At 46.8% G+C, this 18976-nt stretch overlaps 1 long non-coding RNA gene across 2 annotated transcripts in view; it reads right to left on the reverse strand.

The window, feature by feature from the left end:
• Window positions 1–626: 626 nt before the first annotated feature.
• The window catches only part of LOC117803819, a 37486-nt gene continuing 19136 nt past the window's right edge, over window positions 627–18976 (reverse strand). The window contains exons 3-5 of one of the 2 annotated variants that reach the window (XR_004627920.1): window positions 4200–4370; window positions 3800–3917; window positions 627–2781 (exon numbers count right to left, since the gene is read on the reverse strand). This is a non-coding gene — a long non-coding RNA (uncharacterized LOC117803819). Of the gene's footprint in view, window positions 2782–3799; window positions 4371–18976 lie in introns of both variants that reach the window. The other variant, XR_004627919.1, reaches the window with a different exon arrangement.

Below are 18976 nucleotides of genomic sequence, written 5' to 3' on the forward strand. Positions count from 1 at the left end.
CGGAAATGTTAGTGTTCATCACACTGATTTCTCTCTGAAGATAATCAAATGAGGTAAAATGAGGTGTGGGTCACACTTCTCTAACTTCTATTTGAATATTTATTTTATATGGATTCTTTAAAGATTTATTTATTTATTTGAGGGGGAGGGGCAGAAGGAGAGAAAGTCTTAAGCAGACACCATGCTGAGTGCGGAGTCTGACACAGGGCTCGATCTACAATGCTGAGATCACAACCTGAGCTGAGACTAAGAGTCAGACACTTTAACAGACTTTACCACCCAGGTGCCCCTATTTTATATGGATTTTTATTCATTTTTCACATATGTAATAAAGGGTGCTCCTTACCTACAGAGAAAATTTTGTAGCTGGTTGGATGGCAGAATGGCCAAAGTTTATTAACGTCATGGAGTTCAAAATATTGTGTACTGAAGTATCTGGATCTGGAAAGTTTTTATGGTGTGTACACGCCAGACTGTCCCCTTATGTACCGTTGCAAGGAGGTAGGAACGAACACCTTTACCACCAGACCCTCCTTTCCAACACACTGAAATGTTTCAAGTGTAATTGTTCTTGTATAATGTTGTAGAGAACTCTTAAAGGGTGCCTAGGCTTTTTTAAGTCAAAAAATAAAAAAGCAAAAATTTTAACATACAATCCAGCAGTTGTGCTCCTTGTTATTTACTCAACTGTGTTGAAAACTTAGTTCACACGAAAATCTACACACATATTATAGCAGCTTTATTCATCGTTGCCAACACATGGAAACAACCAAGTTGTCCTTTTATACACGAATAAATTGTGGTATATCCATACAGTGAACTAGTACTTGGAGAGAAAAATGAACGAGCTATCAAATCGTGAAAAGATATGGAGGAACCTTAAATGAGTTTTGCCAGGAAAAAAAAAAAAAAGCCGGTCTAGAGAAGCTACATACTGCATGGTCCTGGCCGTTTGACATTCTGGAAAAGGCAAAGCTGTGGAGACAGCAGAAGGCCAGTGGCGGCCATGGACCTGAGGGGAACAGAGGCAGGGGGACTTAGACGGAGCCCAGAGGATTTTTAGGGCAGTAAAACGATTCTGTATAATCCTGTAAAGCTGATATATGTCATTCATTATACATTTGTCTAAACTGCGAAATGTACAACACCAAGGGTGAACCCTAACGTAGTCTACGGGCTTCAGCTAACAGTACTGTATCGATATTGGTTCTTCAATTGTTACAAATATACCAAATGAATGCAAGATGTTAACAACAGGAAATACTGTGGGTGGGATTGGGGAGGTATAAGGAAGGCTCTACTTTCTGCTCAACTGTTCTAGAGATCTAAAACTGCCCTTAAACATAGTTTATTAATTTTTTTAAAAATGATCATTCTCACAGGATGCCTGCAGTATCACCAATGCCACCAAGCATGCATGGGGGCATCTAAAATGGTGAAGACCTGGGTCCAGCCAGCCAGCCATGACGATCCGAGTAATGCTTCTCTGACATTCTTTTCATGGCCAAGGCCAAGAGAAGGGCTCACTAGCATCTGAGACCTTGCTGACATGGACTCCGCCTGCTTCACTTACTCCTTTACTCTTGAGAAATTTACATAATTGGAAATACATCGGAATGTACAGTGTTTGACAGATGCAAAGCCAGCCAACTCATACCTTCAACAGCAACATCCATGATACTCGGGTTTGTTAAAACCAAGCAGCAACGTCAAAACACTTATGTAGTGCTGAATTCAAACGGAACACGAGACGCAAAATTCGATGGGCTTGGAAAAAATCAGAGTGTGTTCTGAACTGAGATTATGTTTAATATTTGACTCTATGGTCCCCAAAAAATCACAGTGTGTGTCCTTTGATTGGAATTACAGCTGAAACTGCACTTGAAAACGTGACAGGGGGGGAAAAAAGACCAGAAGAAAAGTTCATACAGAGTTAGGGTTGCTGTATTAAGATGCTGGGATTATGTGGGATTCTTTCATCATCGCAGTGTATTTTTTGGAAGCTGATCATCAATCATCTGATTGTTGAATGATGATTCTATGTAAAGTACTCTGCATTCCCAGGGAGTGAGTCCTTGGGTGTGGCAAACATCTTTGATGTCTCAGGCTCAAACATGAAATGGGGAAATTAAGGCCGGAAATTTGCCAAAATCCCATCATTCAGAAAGAGGGCTAAAATCCAAAGGTCCTCATATCCTTCGTGGGGAAACATTTCTAATATTGATTCTATTCACCCTGTATTGAAATTCTTGTCTCAGCCTCAGTAGACTGTAATAATGATGATGTCTAATGCTCATTGGAAATCTATTTGCCAGGCTCTGTCCAGAGCATTTTCTGTGCCTTTTCTTAGTCACCACACCTCTGGGCTCTACATATCACTCACACCCCTCTCTTCTAGTTCGGTAAAATAATGAGTCACGGAAGAGGTAAATCCAAGGTCCACGGCTACTGAGAGGTCAAGCGGGGGTTCAAACCCAGACAGTGTGACCCTAGAGCCCAAGCTCATTGGTCTCTTCTTGTCCTGCTCATTCCTTACGAGTGAGATCTTCCCTCTGGCAGAATCTGTGAGACAGGAGTAAGGATTTTATCCACAGAGGGTCCTGGTGTATTTTCGCGATTACCAAATAAATCGAACTGGCATCACAGAGCTATTCATCACGGTCTCCATACAGCAGAAGGCCTGCCAAGGCGTGGCCGCACTATTTGACTTCGCATTGACACACGGCGATGAGAAGTCAGATCACAGAGGTAATGCTGTCTTGATCTCCAAACAGATGAAGTCTGGCAAACAATATATTTTTCCACTCAACACTGATTCCAACTCCAAAAATTTCTGGAGCTGGCAGTAGCAAAATGTAAACATTGTCAGTACTTTTAATAAATGATGGTTAATAAAACCTGAAAAGATTAGAGCCAAGAAGCCAAACTTCCTGTGTTTCCCATTATTTAATAATTTATTATATGAAATCCATTGACCTTTCAGGGGGCTTTTTTTAGAGGAAGCCAGAGCGTTAATTATGGTTTAGCTACTTTATTGAGCAACATTAGCATACAAATAGGACATCAATAACCAATTATAATCTTTGTCTTGGAAAAGCAGGTCTCTTCCAGAGCCTCTGTGACTGCTAGCTCAGCCACTTAAAGGTCTCAGCAGTTAATGATGGTGGCATTCAAGGCTCTTCTCAATTGACCCCCAGGGGATGTCTCCAGCCTGACATGCGGCTCCCTTGCGGCCAAGCTGGTCCAGCCGCTGAAACCAAGCAAAACCTATGCTCACCCCCCAGTGCTTCTTATCCCGTGCTGATCCTGTCTACCCAAGCTCTGGCCCTTTGATTTCTGGGCTCTGTGCACCCACCTCCCCATTCTTCATCATTCAGCAGATGTTTATTTGACCCTGGCTAATCCCCAGTCACTGGTGATGTTGGGGAAACACCGGGAGCAAGGAGCTACAACCCCTCCCATAGCTTCCCTCTAGCCAAATGCAGACTCTGCACCATGACCCGTGAGGAAAGACTCGAACAGCCTGCCTCCCACTTGGCTCTCTCACCCTCTTCGGGGGCAGCCTCCCCATCCCTGACGCCATCTCGGCCCCGCTGATCGTCCTTCCATCACCTTTGTGATGCAGCCACCGCTGCCTGAAACCCTCTCCTTCCCACAGCCGTGTGCATGGCTCCCATCCCTCCCGGTCCAATCACAAAGGTGGTTTTCTCCCAGGGGCTTCTGCGACCATCCCAGCTAAATGCACCCTCACGCATAGGAAGTAGGTGCCAGGTCTTCCCGGCCTCTGCCCCGCATTTACCTCTTGTGAAGCGGCATCCAATTTGTGTTTAATTCTTCATTGTATGTCCATCCACTAAAATATCAGTTCCGTGTGTGTTAGAACTTCATCACTGCGTTTCCAGCACCTAGCCCAGGGCCTGGCATAAATAGTCAATCAGTAACTATTTGTGTCATTAATAAATCAATAAACGTCAGTAGGTGAATGCATCTCGGACAATGAAACAGCTTAGCATTTTATCTCTTCTGCTGTTAAACCAAGCACGGTAGACCAGTCACTCACATTCCTTCAAAGAGCTGATTTTTTTTCCTAACATGAATCTCGCCTTATAGCACCATGATATTTGATTTCTGGGATGAATAAGTCATTGAGTTGTAGCACTTAATTTGATGGTGCCCCAAATGTCCCACACTGAGCTTACCCCTTGGGTTCCTAGGACTATCTTACTTCTGGTGACATTCCTTTCCATGGAAGAACCACTTCAGACCAAGGCAGGAAAAGCTGACAGGTCTGGGTTCTTGTCCCAGCTCTCTCAGGTTTGCTGTGTGACCCAGGACAATTCAAGCAACCTCTCTGAATTCGGTTTCTGCAACTGCAAAGGAAGAACAGGAACAGTTTCAGCAACAACAATCTAACATTCTCCGAAGCAGCCCTCAGCGGTGGGGTCACCGGTGTGGACAGATAAAAGCGAGTGAGAAAAATATTTGAACACACCTACTTCATGGAAACCCACGGCTTCGAAACAAATTCTCCAGCGCTACCCACCCTTACAGAGCTCTCAGCCAGAATGGACTTTCTGGGGCCAAGGCAGTCACTGAAATGATTAATTATTGTAACAGCAGAAAGGTAGGTGGAGAAGCGACAGATGGCCCATGCGAAATAGCCTCGAATCACCTGCTATGAAATTAATTCCACATCTTGGAGGCTTGGGGCTCAGAACACCGTGCAAAAAATGACTGTTGATAAATCGTGTGTGTTTCTGCGTCAGCCTCTCTGCAAACACCTAAATAATATATGTCGTGTCATGTTTTCTTTCCTCCATCTCGTTTTAATACATTATCATTTATAGAAAACGGTGGGGAAAAGTGGACCATCAATCAAGCCATTAATTCCTGAGATTATGCTAATGAGATGCCCGGAATAGCTGCTCCCCCAGGAAGGATGCTCTCGGCTCTCCCCAGCGCAGCCCTCCCTGCGAAGATCGGGAGCCACGGCGCCGCGGTGCTCCTCTGAAAAGGGCACCCAGCACGTCAGTGCTGGCACAGGCCCGCTTGGCCCAGCCAGACGGCGGAGGCCAGCGGCTTCCCTGGCAAGCTGCCTGTGAAACGGGACCGTGTGAAACACGCGGGAAGGGGGAAGGTGGGAGAGCCCAGCTAATGAGTTTAGGAGGCCGCCCCCGCCCCACCCAGCCACCACTCCTGCTGGGGAGCAACGTGGAGGAGGAAGCCTGAAAGGAAATAGAGGGCGTCCTCCGCAGGGTTCTCATTCGCTGGCCTGGCGCGAGGGGGCCCGAACAGCCGTGACTTCCATTCATGTGGAAGGCAATCCGGGCAATCCGGGTAATGCGGGTGATGCCGAAGGAGAAAACCTCAATTATAGTAACTATCACTCCCTAGGAGCTTATTGGCCGCCGTACAACACGGCAGCCCCTCCTGGCAAGCCGTGTCGCCCCCTTCTCTGCACGGGGCCCTAAGAGGGGAGTAAGGGTTGCCCAGCTAGTGAGGAGTGGAGCCATGCCTCAGAGCCAGGGGGCCACAGCCGGGAGGGTGTGCTCGCTCGCACTCGTATCCTGCATGCAGATGAAACTTTGTGCATTTTTTTTTAAGATTTTATATATTTATTTGAGAGAGAGAGAGAGTGAGAGCACACAAGCCAGGGGGAAGGGCAGAGGGACAGGGAGAAGCAGCCTCCCCACTGGGCAGGGAGACCAACTGGGGGCTGGATCCCAGGACCCTGAGATCATGATTTGAGTGGAAGACAGATGGGTAACCGACTGAGCCACCCAGGTGCCCTGCAACTTTGTGGATTTTAATTCACTCTTTTGATGTCATCCAGAGAAACAGAGAATGGGTTTAGCCAGCTCTGTCTTTAAGATGCTTCAAATGAAAATCACAGGCTAGAATGGATATTAGGCAGGAGTGGGTGACGGTGAGGGAGCTCTGTGTCTGGACCGCGGTGGCAGTTTAATCCAATCTATATATGCTACAACGGCATAAAACCACACACACACACACACACACACACAAGAGGGCAAGCTCATGAAATCTGAACGAACTCTGTGACTGAACCAATGTTACCTTCCCGGCTGTGATCCTGAACTATAGCTGGGCAAGACATTCCCATGGGGGGATCCTGGTGTTGGGCACACAGACCCTCCCTGTACATTTATTTGCTATGGACTGAAGGTCTGTGTCTCACCCCAAATTCATCTGTCAAAACCCTGAGCCCCAGTGTGATGGTACTCGGAGGTGGAGCCTTTGGGAGGTGATTAGGTTTCGATGAGGTCAGGGCCCCCATGATGGGATTAGTGTCCTTGTGAAATGAGGAAGAGACACAGGAACATGGTGTGACTGTACAGTGAGAAGTCAGGGGTCTACAAGCTGGGAAGGACTCCTAGGCAATTCATAGGAAAACAATAGACAACCCAATTTAAAAAATGAGCAAAAAGTTGGAAAAGACAATGGGAACACAACTGGTCAAAAAGCATATGTGGGGGGTCCTGGGTGGCTCAGTGGGTTAAGCATTGGACTCTTGATTTCAGCTCAGGTCGTGATCTCAGGGTCATGAGTTCAAACCCCACGTTGGGCTTTGCATTCTCTCTCTGCCCTTCCCCCATTTATGGGCACTCTAGTTCTCTAAAATAATAAATAAATAAATCTAAAAAAAAAAAGCTCATGTAAAGATGTTTGCCTTCATGAGTAGCCTGGGAAATACAAATTGAACCAACAAGGGTACGTCATTTCACAATAACGATTTGTAAAAATTTAAGTCAGACAATACCAAGAGCAGACAGATCACGAAGAAACAGAATTGTCATCGATTCTGAAGGAGTGTGAATTTTTGCAACCAGTCTGGGAGCCATTCAGCAGCACTAGGTCAACTTGAAGGTGTGTACGTCTAGGAGCTGATGATATCTCTCCAAGATGTCTACCCCCAGAGACACTCCCGCGGGCACACAAGAATGTGCATGGAGCTGCATTTAGGATAGAAAAACATTTGCAAAAAAATCTCAGCATCTATTCACAGGCGGTTCTGACTTCGGCTGGGTCCCATCCTCCCGGGGCTCAGCTTGGCTGAAGGACAGACTTCCTGCCAGCAACAGCATCCCGTGGGGCCAGTCTGGGCTGCTGGAGGTCTTGGTGAAGTTCTGGTTTTTCTGACATCAGGTCCAGGGAATTCAAACACATTTGTGAACTGTAAACACACTTCCCTGTTCTAAGGGCCACTGTCAAGGTTGGAAGCTGGACTCCATCAATGACTGTGCATAAGGTGGGCATGCAGAATCTTTCCCAGACCGAGAACACACCAGGGATGGGAGGAGGGAAGCCAGAAGCTGCTAAGCTTCAAAGCAGGTGAGCAGGACACCTAGTGTATAAACTCTACAAAGAGAGGGTGGATAAGGCAGCCTGGGGCAGAGCATGGGGCTCAAGGTCAAGGGCTGCTGGTAAGCAGCTATTAAATGGGAGGCAGAATGAAGGAGCCACGTATTGGTCCCCCTGTGCCGGGTGCTTTCCAAAGGTCGGCTTGTTTAACGTACGAACATTCTCCCTCTGTCACAGAGATGTCAAGACGGAGTTCCAAGGCAGCTCATCAAGTCGCAGCTGTAAGTGATGGGTCCAAGATTCAAAGCCAGGCCAGTCATACCCCAGAAGTCACTGCCATTCATCCCTTGTCACCTCATCACCTTTCCTTAAGGTGAATTCTTTTGTAAGCAAACTGTTTTCACTTTGGTTAATGATATTTTGGACCACGAACCCAGATTCGGGGCTGGTTAGGGCGCCCATTCATCGAGCTTGGTAGCATCGGTAGTGGTATGAGGAGGGTCCTTGGAGGCAGATGGATTGAGTTGTCTCTGGAAAGGCCCGAAAACCCTCTAAATTTTGGCTTCCTGTGCTATAAGACAGGGGTAAGAGCAACAGTGCTTATCTCATCGGGTGAAAAGAGGTAACACTTACAGCAGGCCCAGCCTCGTTCCTGACACAAGGCAAGAGCTCCATGAGAGTCAAATATTCTAAGCACTTCACGTGTGTCCATCTTCTTTGCCCAACTAGATTCTAAGCACCTACTGGGAAACAAGCTGACTCCTGCTTATTTTTGCATGCGCTGTACAACGCCTAGAACCACCCTGTCTGGTAGGGGTTAATCCATAGTGCACTGCACAAAAACAGTCTTTTACTGGGCTGCAAAATCTGGAGGTGGCCCTCCTATATCCTGCGGCTTTACATTCATGAGTTCTGGAAAACTCCAGCCCCAGAACAAGCATTAGGGCTGGCCAACCTGGGCAGGGTTGTCACCAAAAGCTGCAAGTAGTACGAGCACCAGAAATAGAAGGCACATCTCTTAGGTGCTGTTTGGTTTACAGTAGCTGGTTCACCTCGTGCTTACCCAGAAGCATTTTCCTGCCCGTTTCTCTTAAATTTTGAAATGCTAGTAACTCCTCCTGTTATAGTTGGAAAACATACTTTATTTTTTTTCTTTCTAATAAACATTTATTGAGTCCTTTATTCTTGGGGAAACCTTACTAGATGAGGAATGCAATGCTTTTCATATTAGTTGGTGCCTATGTGTCATTTATACCAACAGCTGAATAAATTCCTGAGGAAAGTGGTGTCCAGTGACTAGTAGGAGACAATAGGTGATCAATTAAAAAATCAAAAGAGACAAAAATAAAATAAAATAAAATAGAGATGGGTTTTTAAAAGGTAAATACATATTTACCACCTCATTCATTCCACTCCTAGGCATTTACATGGCAAAATGACAGCATATTTCCATAGCATATATCCATTCAAAAACTTGTACATTGCAGCTTACTTTATAATAGTCCCAAACTGGAAACAATCATTAAAAAGTGGATGGATAAACAAATTATCGTAGAACTATTGGGAAACATACTTTAAAACACACTTTAAGGGGGGCCTGGGTGGCTCAGTTGTTAAGCGTCTGCCTTCAGCTCAGGTCATGATCCCAAGGTCCTGGGATCAAGCCCTGCATCGGCCTCCTTGCTCAGTGGGGAGCCTGCTTTCCCCTCTCCCACTCTTCCTGCTTGTGTTCCTTCTCTCTTGGTCTCTCTCTCTCTGTCAAAAAATAAATAAAATCTTAAAAAAAAAAAAATAAAACACACTTTAAAATATAGGGAATAAAGTCTTTTGAAAAGCAGCTCGCAAAAGCAGCCGGGTTTTTGTTGTCTATTCTGTCACAGTCAGTTAAAATAGGGGCATCAGACAGAAAAATGCCAGGGACAAAAGGAGCTTGCGTTGGTCTGGCTCTGGCACATGCCATTTGTCATTTGACCTTCACCATCACGCTGGTGAAGGTCATAGTTAGACCCATTGTACAGAAGAGAAAACTGAGATTGCAGAGGAAGAGTCATGTGACAAGATACAGGACCTCCTCCCCCACCCGCCCTGGGGCAAGGGACGAAGGAGAGCACAAACCCAGGGCTGCTAACTCCAAACCAAAGTTCCTGGCTTTGGCCCTCCTACAGCAACCTCATTGCCAAAAGCATCTCTTCTACCTGATCGATGACCTCTTTTAATGTCTCTCAGTTTAAACGGCTGATTCATTAATGAGTTTCAACTTCCACTTGAACCTCCACAATGACTTTCCCTCTTCTCCTTGATGGCAGGGTAAGCCTTGCCCACCTGGCACAGTGGATGCGTCTTTTCTAGTCCGCTAGGACAAACAGCACAGAGGAGAGGCAGGCAGCCGGGACTCCAGTCGCAGCTGTCCTACTGGTCTGCTGAGTGGCTCTTCCCCCTGCCTTTGTGTCATCACCTCCAACTGGGAATTCCAGTGCTGAGCCATCTCGGAGTCGTTATGAAGGCCGAGTGAGATAACGTACGTAAAAGCATTTTGAAAACGTTACAAGTGCTATACAGATGTAGGGATCATTATTACAGAGGCAATAAAAGGATTGATCTTGCTGATAAATGGCGAGTGTGTTTTCATGCCTTCGTGGTTTCCAAGAACAGCAGTAACCGCACTTGGCAGATATACCCAAAGCCCAGAATATTGGGGAAAGGCAAAACTTGGCCAATCCAAATGATTTTAAAAAGCTCTATAAAAATAAACAAGTATTCCAATATAATTAATTCCAGTCCCGTCAACCCTTCCTGCTACGTGTAGCAGTGCAGCTTGTTATGAAGCAATTACCCTTTGAATCCTTTTAATCCCAGCTGATCATTTTCAGTTTTAATTGTCTTGCTGGGTTTGAACGTTGTTATAGTTCAAATGCAGCCAATTAGCACGGGCGGCCACCTCGTGATGATTTACGTGCAAAGAACGCGCCAGGGAGTCCCTAGCGGACTTTGTCCCAGGTTGTCCCAGCAGCCACAGCTCACACCCTCAGGTGCTGTCTTGGGGACCAGCCAAGGCTCAGAGAAAGCACCAGAAGTACTGGGCCACATTCGCCTGAGCTCGACAAACAGGATAAAATTCCCATAATGCTAGTGCCACACGTGTCCCTGGATGCCTGGGCAGGGGCAGGAGGCCCTCGTCACTACAAGTGTTTAAGCAGACGGCACAGGAGACAGTTGAACACCTGGCTGGGGCTGTGGAGGGGCAGGGGGTGGTCTTCACCCCCGCAAAGATGTCTTCCCTCCCTGGAGGTCTGTGATCCGATGCGATCTGGTCAGTGAGATGACAAGTGCACAAGGCACAGAGGTTAAGGGTGCCAGCTTTGGGGGCGCCTGGGTGGCACAGTCAGTTACACGTCCGACTCCTGATTCTGGCTCAGGTCATGATCCCAGGGTCCTGGGATCGAACCCCACATCGGGCTCCATGCTCAGTGGGGAGTCTGCTTGAGGATTCTCTCTCTCTCTCTCTCAAATAAATAAATAAATCATAAAAAAAAAAAGGATCCAGCTTTGGATCCAGAATATGTAAGTTCAAATGCCATCATCCACTGGCTGTAAGAGCCAGAGTGAGAGGACGCATCTCTTCTGGGCGTGTCCTATCATGAGAGCGATGGTTGTGACTCAGTCTCTCTGTGCCTCAGTTTCCTCACCTGGAAAGTGGGGGTGACAGTAGCACTTACTGGGTAAAGTAGTTCTGAGCACTTACTACCTGAGTGAGCACACGGAGCACATTTCACACAACGTCTGCGCATAAGGGCTCGATCCCATAGGCACCTCATCACCACATCTTTGCTCCGTCTCTGGTGGTGTTTGAACTGCGGCTCCTGCTTCCGGCCCTGCCCCTGTCTTCTGCCCACTGCGGCCGGGTGCTCTAAGGCCAATCCTGTTCTTCATTTGAACACAAACCTTCTGCTGTTTTCCACCACCCACAGGGTAAACACATGTTCCTTAGCCTGGGGCATAACTCCTTCAAGGCCCGTTCTGGCCTCTCTCCTCATCCTTGTGCCCTTCCCCACCGCCCAACCCTCCCCCCCTTGCAGCTTCTCTCCCAAATCACTCATTGTTCCCCAGAGCCTGCCACGAAGGGAGTGCTTCATGCCCGAGAGCTACGTATCTTTCAAGGCAATGATCTCAGCACATCTGGGATACGGATGGAGGGGCTTTAAAGTATCAGGGAAAGTACGAGTCCAGATCTCCATTCTGCTGTGTGGCATTGGGTGAGTGTCCTAAGCGCTCAGAGCTCCCATTGCCTCAGTAACAGCAGATGAAGTAACAAGTCCTTTGCTGTAGAATCATGATGCGGAGTACACAGAATGACCTATGGGCTGACTCACAATGCCCGGCACACAGTGGGGATCTGGCACCATTGGCTTTCTTCCCTTCATCCGAATCTCCCCTAGAACCAGCAAGCAAAGCATCCCCAGGGAAGACTTCAGCATCCAGAGCAGGCTTCCCTCGGCAGCTGGTGTGGCTGTAAAAATATCTTTGGGCAACAACCAACACAGGCACTGGGCTTATTGCTGGGGGTACAGATGGGGAGCACAGATGGGGTTCCCACTCGCAGGGAGCCTCGTCTCACTTGAAAGACCCCCTGTACCCCAGACCAGGCTTGCAACCAATCAGGCAGGGAGGCAGGCGATGGGATACGGAGGGACTCACTCACCAGGAGGCTCTGAAGGGTATGAGGGTGAAAATTCAGTCCTTCCCCAAATTTGGGAAAATTAGACAAGCTTATCATGTCCTTCCTTAAAAGGCAGTCCAGTATAAGCGACAATGGAAGTGACCCCTTCAGGAACTTTCCAATGAGTGGAGAAATCAAAGCCACATCGACAGAGACCACATTTTAAGGCTTCACCCTACCTGCCATCCTCCCAGCAATATTATTCAAAATGGGACAATAGCAACATTGTAAAAAGACTACTTGTCCCAGACTTTCGGGGTCACTCCAGGTTGCCGGAATCCCAGAGTGGCATGTGTCCTGGGCCCATCATAGCCACACTCCCACCCTCACCACCGGCTCCACCCCTGCTCTCCCATCTGCCGTGTCCTCCTCTCCTGGTGCATTTCAAATGCATTTCTTTCTCCTTCAACATCGGTTTTGACCTGTCTTTTAGTTTTCTTTCACCTGGCTATAGTAGTATGGGGGGGCACAAAGCAGGGCTCATTCGTACACATCACCACCCCCACCCCCGCCAGAGGACTGCCTAGGATCTGAACCACCAGACCTCTTTCTTGCACACCGCCAGTGAGAATGAAATACGGTACAATTGCTTTGGAAAACAATTTGGAAGTTTCTTTAAAAGTCAAATATATACCTACCCCATGATCCAGATGCCCCTCTTCTAGACCTTTAAGAAAAATGAAAATATATGTCCGTACAAGGACTTTTACATAAATGAGTATAGGCTTATTGGCAAAACCCCGAAACTAAGAGTAACCATGTGCCCATCCATGGTGAATAGATGAACAAATTGTGGTCTATCCATACAATGGAAGACTACTCATCAATCATAATGAATAAACCTGCAGTCACCTGGATGAATCTCAAAATAATTACACTAATAAAAAAGAGCCAGACCCTCCCCAAAACAAGAGTTCACACGATCTGATTCCATTTACATGAAATTCTAGAAAACGCAAACTAATATTTAGTGGGGATGGGGGCAAGGAGAGAAGGGAAGATGACGGGAGCACAGGATGCTTTTGGGGGTGATGGATGTGTTCATTCACTTGATTGTGGTGCTGTTTTCACGGATCTGCTCATGTGGAAAACCTTAACAGGGAACACTTTAAATATGTCCACTTATTGTGTGCTAATTATACCTCAATAAACTGATTAAAAATAAAAGATGCCTGATAAACTGAACAAGTGTCAGGTGAGAAGGGAAACAAGCACAATGAGAGATAAGGAAGAGGGTGTGGACCTGACCCGAATCTCTAGTGCCCCTCTCAAGCAGAGGCAAGCTCCCCAATCCCTTTATTGCCAGTACTGGACTTTGACCTACCAGAGTTCATGCAGATAGCAAGTGGAGAGGGGAAAATGCTGACAATAGACCAATAGCCTATAGCCTTGGGTAAAACACTACAAGTCTGTGGGTAGAGCTGGTCTCCTCGGAGATGTATAGGATTAAAAATGTGGGTGACTTATTTAGAAAGGAGCACACAGGGGGGACCTGGGTGGCTCAGTCAGTGAAGCGTCTGCCTTTGGCTCAGGTGATGATCTCAGGGTCCTGGGATCAAACCCCGCGTCGGAGTCCCTGTTCAGCGGGGAGTTTCCCTCTGCCCCTCCCCTGCTCCTGTGCCCGCTCTCTTTCTCAAATAAATGAACACAACCTTTAAAAAAAACAAAAAGAAAAGGAGCACACACACATGCTCACAAGCACACACTCACATGCACACATACAGACACAGAGAAGCTTAAGCAGAGTGCCAGCAGCCAGTGTGGCAAGATGAGACTATGTTCAAAACCAAGCAAGTGTTTGGCTGGAAGCAATCACTCTGAGCTTCTGATATTGCTAATGTGTCAGGCGGTGGCAGCTGGAAGAGCTCCATGGAGGAAGGGATGAATAGGAGTTGAGAATCCGAGGAGGTCTGTGAGCCAGAGGGTCAGCCCACAAAGACAGGGAGATGAGATGGAGCAGACAGACAGCAAGGGACAAGGCAAAGTGGACGAGGGCACTCACATCACTGCCCAGAGGCATTGGTGCAACCCCAGGGGACCAGCATCAGCTTCTAGCATTTGCTACAAGCGGATACAAGTTAAGAAGGGTTGAAAGGGTCTACCTGAGTGTACCCCTCATTTTGGGGATAAAGCAACGGGGCTCAGAAGGAAGAAGTGATTTCTGCAGAACCATCTAGCTTTTCATGACTGGACACCACGCTGACCGTCTCTCAAAAAGAATCTGGAAGGCAGAACCGGCCGACACTAGAGCCAGCTCTCTGGCCTCGTAGCCTGTCTTCCCCACTTGCCCAGAGGCAGACACGTTACTAAACCTGCTTTCTCACCTGTAAAATGGAATAAACTAATAATACCACCTCGCCGGGGTTGTATCAGTCTGGGTTCTTCAGAGAAACAAAACCAACGTTTTGTGTCTATGCACAGAGAGAGGTTGAGAGAGTAAGATTTTAACAATTTGGCTCATGTGTTTGTGGGAAGTGACAAATGCAAAGTCTGCAGAGTAGGTGGGTGGGCTGGGAACCCAGGGAAGACCTGGAGGTCAAGTCCAAAGGCAGTCTGCTGGCAGAATTCCTTCTTCCTTTGGGAAGGTCAGTCTTTTTCTATCTAGGTCTTCAACTGATTGGATGAGGCTCACCCATATTATGGAGGACAATCTGCTTTACTTAAAGTCTACTGATTTAAGTGTTAATCTCATCAAAAGTACCTTCAGAGAAACATAGATGAATGTTTGACTAAATATCTGGGTTTTGCTGCCCAGCCGAGCTGGCACATAAAATTAGCCATGACAGAGGCACTAGGAGAATAACCCCCGCCCCTCCCCTGCCGCCACTTCTTCAAGCCCAATTGCAAAACAGCTTATACGCTTAGATTAAGCTTGGTAAAAATTGGCCTCCCCATCTTCTCCCTCTTCTTTCCTCTCATACTCCCTCTTTCAAAACACCTGGCACCTCATCTGTCCCTTCCTGTCTGCCAGAGGTCCTATCACAGTTTCCCACGCAGATCTGCCCTCTCTCACAATTCCCTGTGCTCTCAACCAGTGGCTGGGTGTGAGAATAATCTGGGGAGTTTTTAAATATCCCCCAAACTAGGCCACACTGCAAACATATTAAATCAGAATTTCTGCAGGCAGATCCCAAGCACTAGGATTTTTTTTTTAACTCTTCAGGTAACGCCAATGCACAGCCCCCTCCATCTGCCCTGTATTCCCTTCCCTGCGATCCCACCCAGAGCAGGTGGTCAGAAATCTCATCTCCTCCCTGGGCTGATGGATTGAACGTGTGCTTGCCTACGGTTCCTCTGGAAACAATGCCTCAGTGGGTGCCTGATTCACGAGACAGTGGATGAGAATCCCAGACAGACCAGTGGCGGAGGCAGTCTGGGGCATGGTGCCTCTCACAGGGCCTGTCATAGCATGCCACCTGCTTGGAAGGTCAGCCTTGTTCATGCCACAGCTCCTGGAAGACACACATCATAGCCATGGGAGTCAATGGCAGCAAGAGAGAAGGAAAAATGAACATGCTCAACGAGGCTGATCAGCCGAATCACTTCTGGAGGCCAAAGAGACACATGAATTCAGATGCCCCCGGTACGGACCAGTAGGCATAGGAACCCTCGTTAACTGGGTGTATTGCCAGACTGAATGCCGTAGAGTCCGGTTTTCATTTCTTCAAATCCTCACCACTCTAAGCAGTGGATCTTTTAATCCCTGTGTTGAAGACGAGCAGACGGGGCCTCGGGAACAGTAAGCCATGTAGCCAGCACTGTGCAATTCAGGAGAGTAAGATTTGCAAAGCATTTTCACGCTCGTGGTCTCCCTGGATCTTTGAAACATCACCTCTCATTTTTCTCAGAAAACTGTACTCCTTTGTCTACCGTTTTACAAAGGTATGTGTTCCGGGGCACCTGGGTGGCACAGCGGTTAAGCGTCTGCCTTCGGCTCAGGGCGTGATCCCGGCATTCTGGGATTGAGCCCCACATCAGGCTCCTCCGCTATGAGCCTGCTTCTTCCTCTCCCACTCCCCCTGCTTGTGTTCCCTCTCTCGCTGACTGTCTCTCTCTGTCAAATAACTAAATAAAATCTTTAAAAAAACAAAACAAAACAAAACAAAGGTATGTGTTCAACAGATAAGGAAACAAAGGCACCAAGAGGTTTTGAGATATCTTACACCAGTCACATACCTGGTAAGCCACCGAACCAGGACTCGAGCCTTCGTTGCCGTGTGCCAGCTCTGCCCTGCTTTCATTTATATATGGCGCTGTCTTCCCACTCCTGGTCCTCTCACACAGCTGAAATGCTCTCTGGCACTTTACTAAGATATGTGAATATTATAGTAAATTAGTAAATTGGGGCACCTGGGTGGCTCAATCAGTTAAGCGTCTGACTCTTGATTTCAGTTCAGGTCTTGATGTCAGGGTCATGAATTGAAGCCCTACATTGGGTTTCATGCTGGACATGAAGCCTATCTTATTTTTTTTAAATATTTTATTTATTTATTTGACAGAGATAGAGACAGCCAGAGAGAGAAGGAACACAAGCAGGGTGAGTGGGAGAGGAAGAAGCAGGCCCACAGCAGAGGAGCCTGATGTGGGGCTCAATCCCATAAAGCCGGGATCACGCCCTGGGCCAAAGGCAGACGCTTAACCACTGTGCCACCCAGGCGCCCCATGAAGCCTACTTTAAAAAAAAAAATATATATATATATATATATGTACACATATGTGTGTGTGTATATGTGTGTATATTTAATATATACTTAATATATTAAATTATATTATATTAAATAAATTATATTAATATATAATATACATATTTTTAATTATAATAACTTGTCCCACTTAAAATAGCTCCTTTAACTTTCTCCACCACCCCCCAACCAAACAATGGGCTCCCACCAACTGTATTTGTACACTATGACACCCTATCCCTGCCTCAGCGAATGGGACCACCAATGGGCCTCTAACTCAAGCTGAGCCAATTAGATTCTCTTCCTCAAGAATTTGGCATTATACTGAGAGGATGTCTCTTTCCCCGTATGGCCAGAACTATAGCATATTGACTTGGAAGCTGAGAAGTAAGTAATAATAATGTGGAAATCATCAGCGATGCTTTCCAGATAGTTCCAGCTGCCTGCTTCCTGGGCACGTGGTAGGATTGCACACGGAGACTGTACTGTCTGGGCCCCTTGTGACCGGGTGGGCCCATGTGCACAGAGCCTGCCAGTGAGTTGTAAATGGACAAGCTATGTGCAGTTCTAGGAACAATCACTTCATTGCTGCTGTAGGACCTTTAAAAGTTCTCCCTCCTTCGCCCTCAGAGACTGGAAACATTCGGCTGCTTTATCAGCCTGGGTCTCAGTGTGAGGAGGCCTGGAGTGGATGGAGCTCCAAGCCCAGTCAGAGTAGGCATGGACTGTGAGCAAGAAGGACATCCTTGTTTTTATAACCCACCGAGATTTCTGGAGCTGTTGGTTAATGCAGCGTCACCTAACCCATTCTGATGGAAAATTTTAGAGTAAGAGTAAACCCTTATAAACCCCTCAAGCTTGGGGATTGTAACTGCAACGTACCCTAGACCAAGGGTGGGCAAAATAGAGTCTATGGGCCACGGATTTTTTTTTTTTTTTAGAGAGAGAGAGAGTACAAGCAGGGGAGGGGCAGAGGAAGAGATAGAGAATCCTCAAGCAGATTCTGCACTGAGCTTGGAGCCCAAAGTGGGCTCAACCCCATGACCCTGAGATCACGACCCGAGCTATTATCAAGAGTCAGACACTTGCCAAATGGATGAAAGACCTCAATGTGAGACAGGAATCCATCAAAATTCTAGAAGAGAACATAGGCAACAACTTCTATGACATCGGCCAGAGCAACCTTTTTCACGACACATCGCCAAAGGCAAGAGAAATAAAAGATAAAATGAACTTATGGGACTTTATCAGGATAAAGAGCTTCTGCACAGCCAAGGAAACAGTCAAAAAAACTAAGAGACAGCCCACAGAATGGGAGAATATATTTGCAAAGGACACCACAGATAAAGGACTGGTATCCAAGATCTACAAAGAACTTCTCAAACTCAATACACGAGAAACAAATAAACAAATCATAAAATGGGCAGAAGATATGAACAGACACTTTTCCAATGAAGACATACAAATGGCTAACAGACACATGAAAAAATGTTCAAAATCATTAGCCATCAGGGAAATTCAAATCAAAACCACACTGAGATACCACCTTACGCCAGTTAGAATGGCAAAGATAGACAAGGCAAGAAACAACAATTGTTGGAGAGGATGTGGAGAAAGGGGATCCCTCCTACATTGTTGGTGGGAATGCAAGTTGGTACAGCCACTCTGGAAAACAGTGTGGAGGTCCCTTAAAAAGTTAAAAATTGAACTACCCTATGACCCAGCCATTGCACTACTGGGTGTTTACCCCAAAGATACAGACGTAGTAAAGAGAAGGGCCATATGCACCCCAATGTTCATAGCTGCATTGTCCACAATAGCCAAATCATGGAAGGAGCCGAGATGCCCTTCAACAGATGACTGGATTAAGAAGCTGTGGTCCATATATACAATGGAATATTACTCAGCTATCAGAAAGAACGAATTCTCAACATTTGCTGCAACATGGACGGCACTGGAGGAGATAATGCTAAGTGAAATAAGTCAAGCAGAGAAAGACAATTATCATATGATTTCTCTCATCTATGGAACATAAGAACTGGGAGGATCGGTGGGGGAAGGGGGGGATGGAGGGGGGGTAATCAGAGGGGGGAATGAAACATGAGAGACTATGGACTATGGGAAACAAACTGGGGACTTCAGAGGGGAGGGGGTGGGGGAAGGGGATGGACTGGTGGTGGGTAGTAAGGAGGGCACATATTGCATGGTGCACTGGGTGTTATACGCAACTAACGAAGCATCAAACTTTACATCAGAA

This window comes from Ailuropoda melanoleuca, chromosome 9 (genome assembly GCF_002007445.2).
Source record: "Ailuropoda melanoleuca isolate Jingjing chromosome 9, ASM200744v2, whole genome shotgun sequence".
NCBI classification, from domain to species: domain Eukaryota; kingdom Metazoa; phylum Chordata; class Mammalia; order Carnivora; family Ursidae; genus Ailuropoda; species Ailuropoda melanoleuca.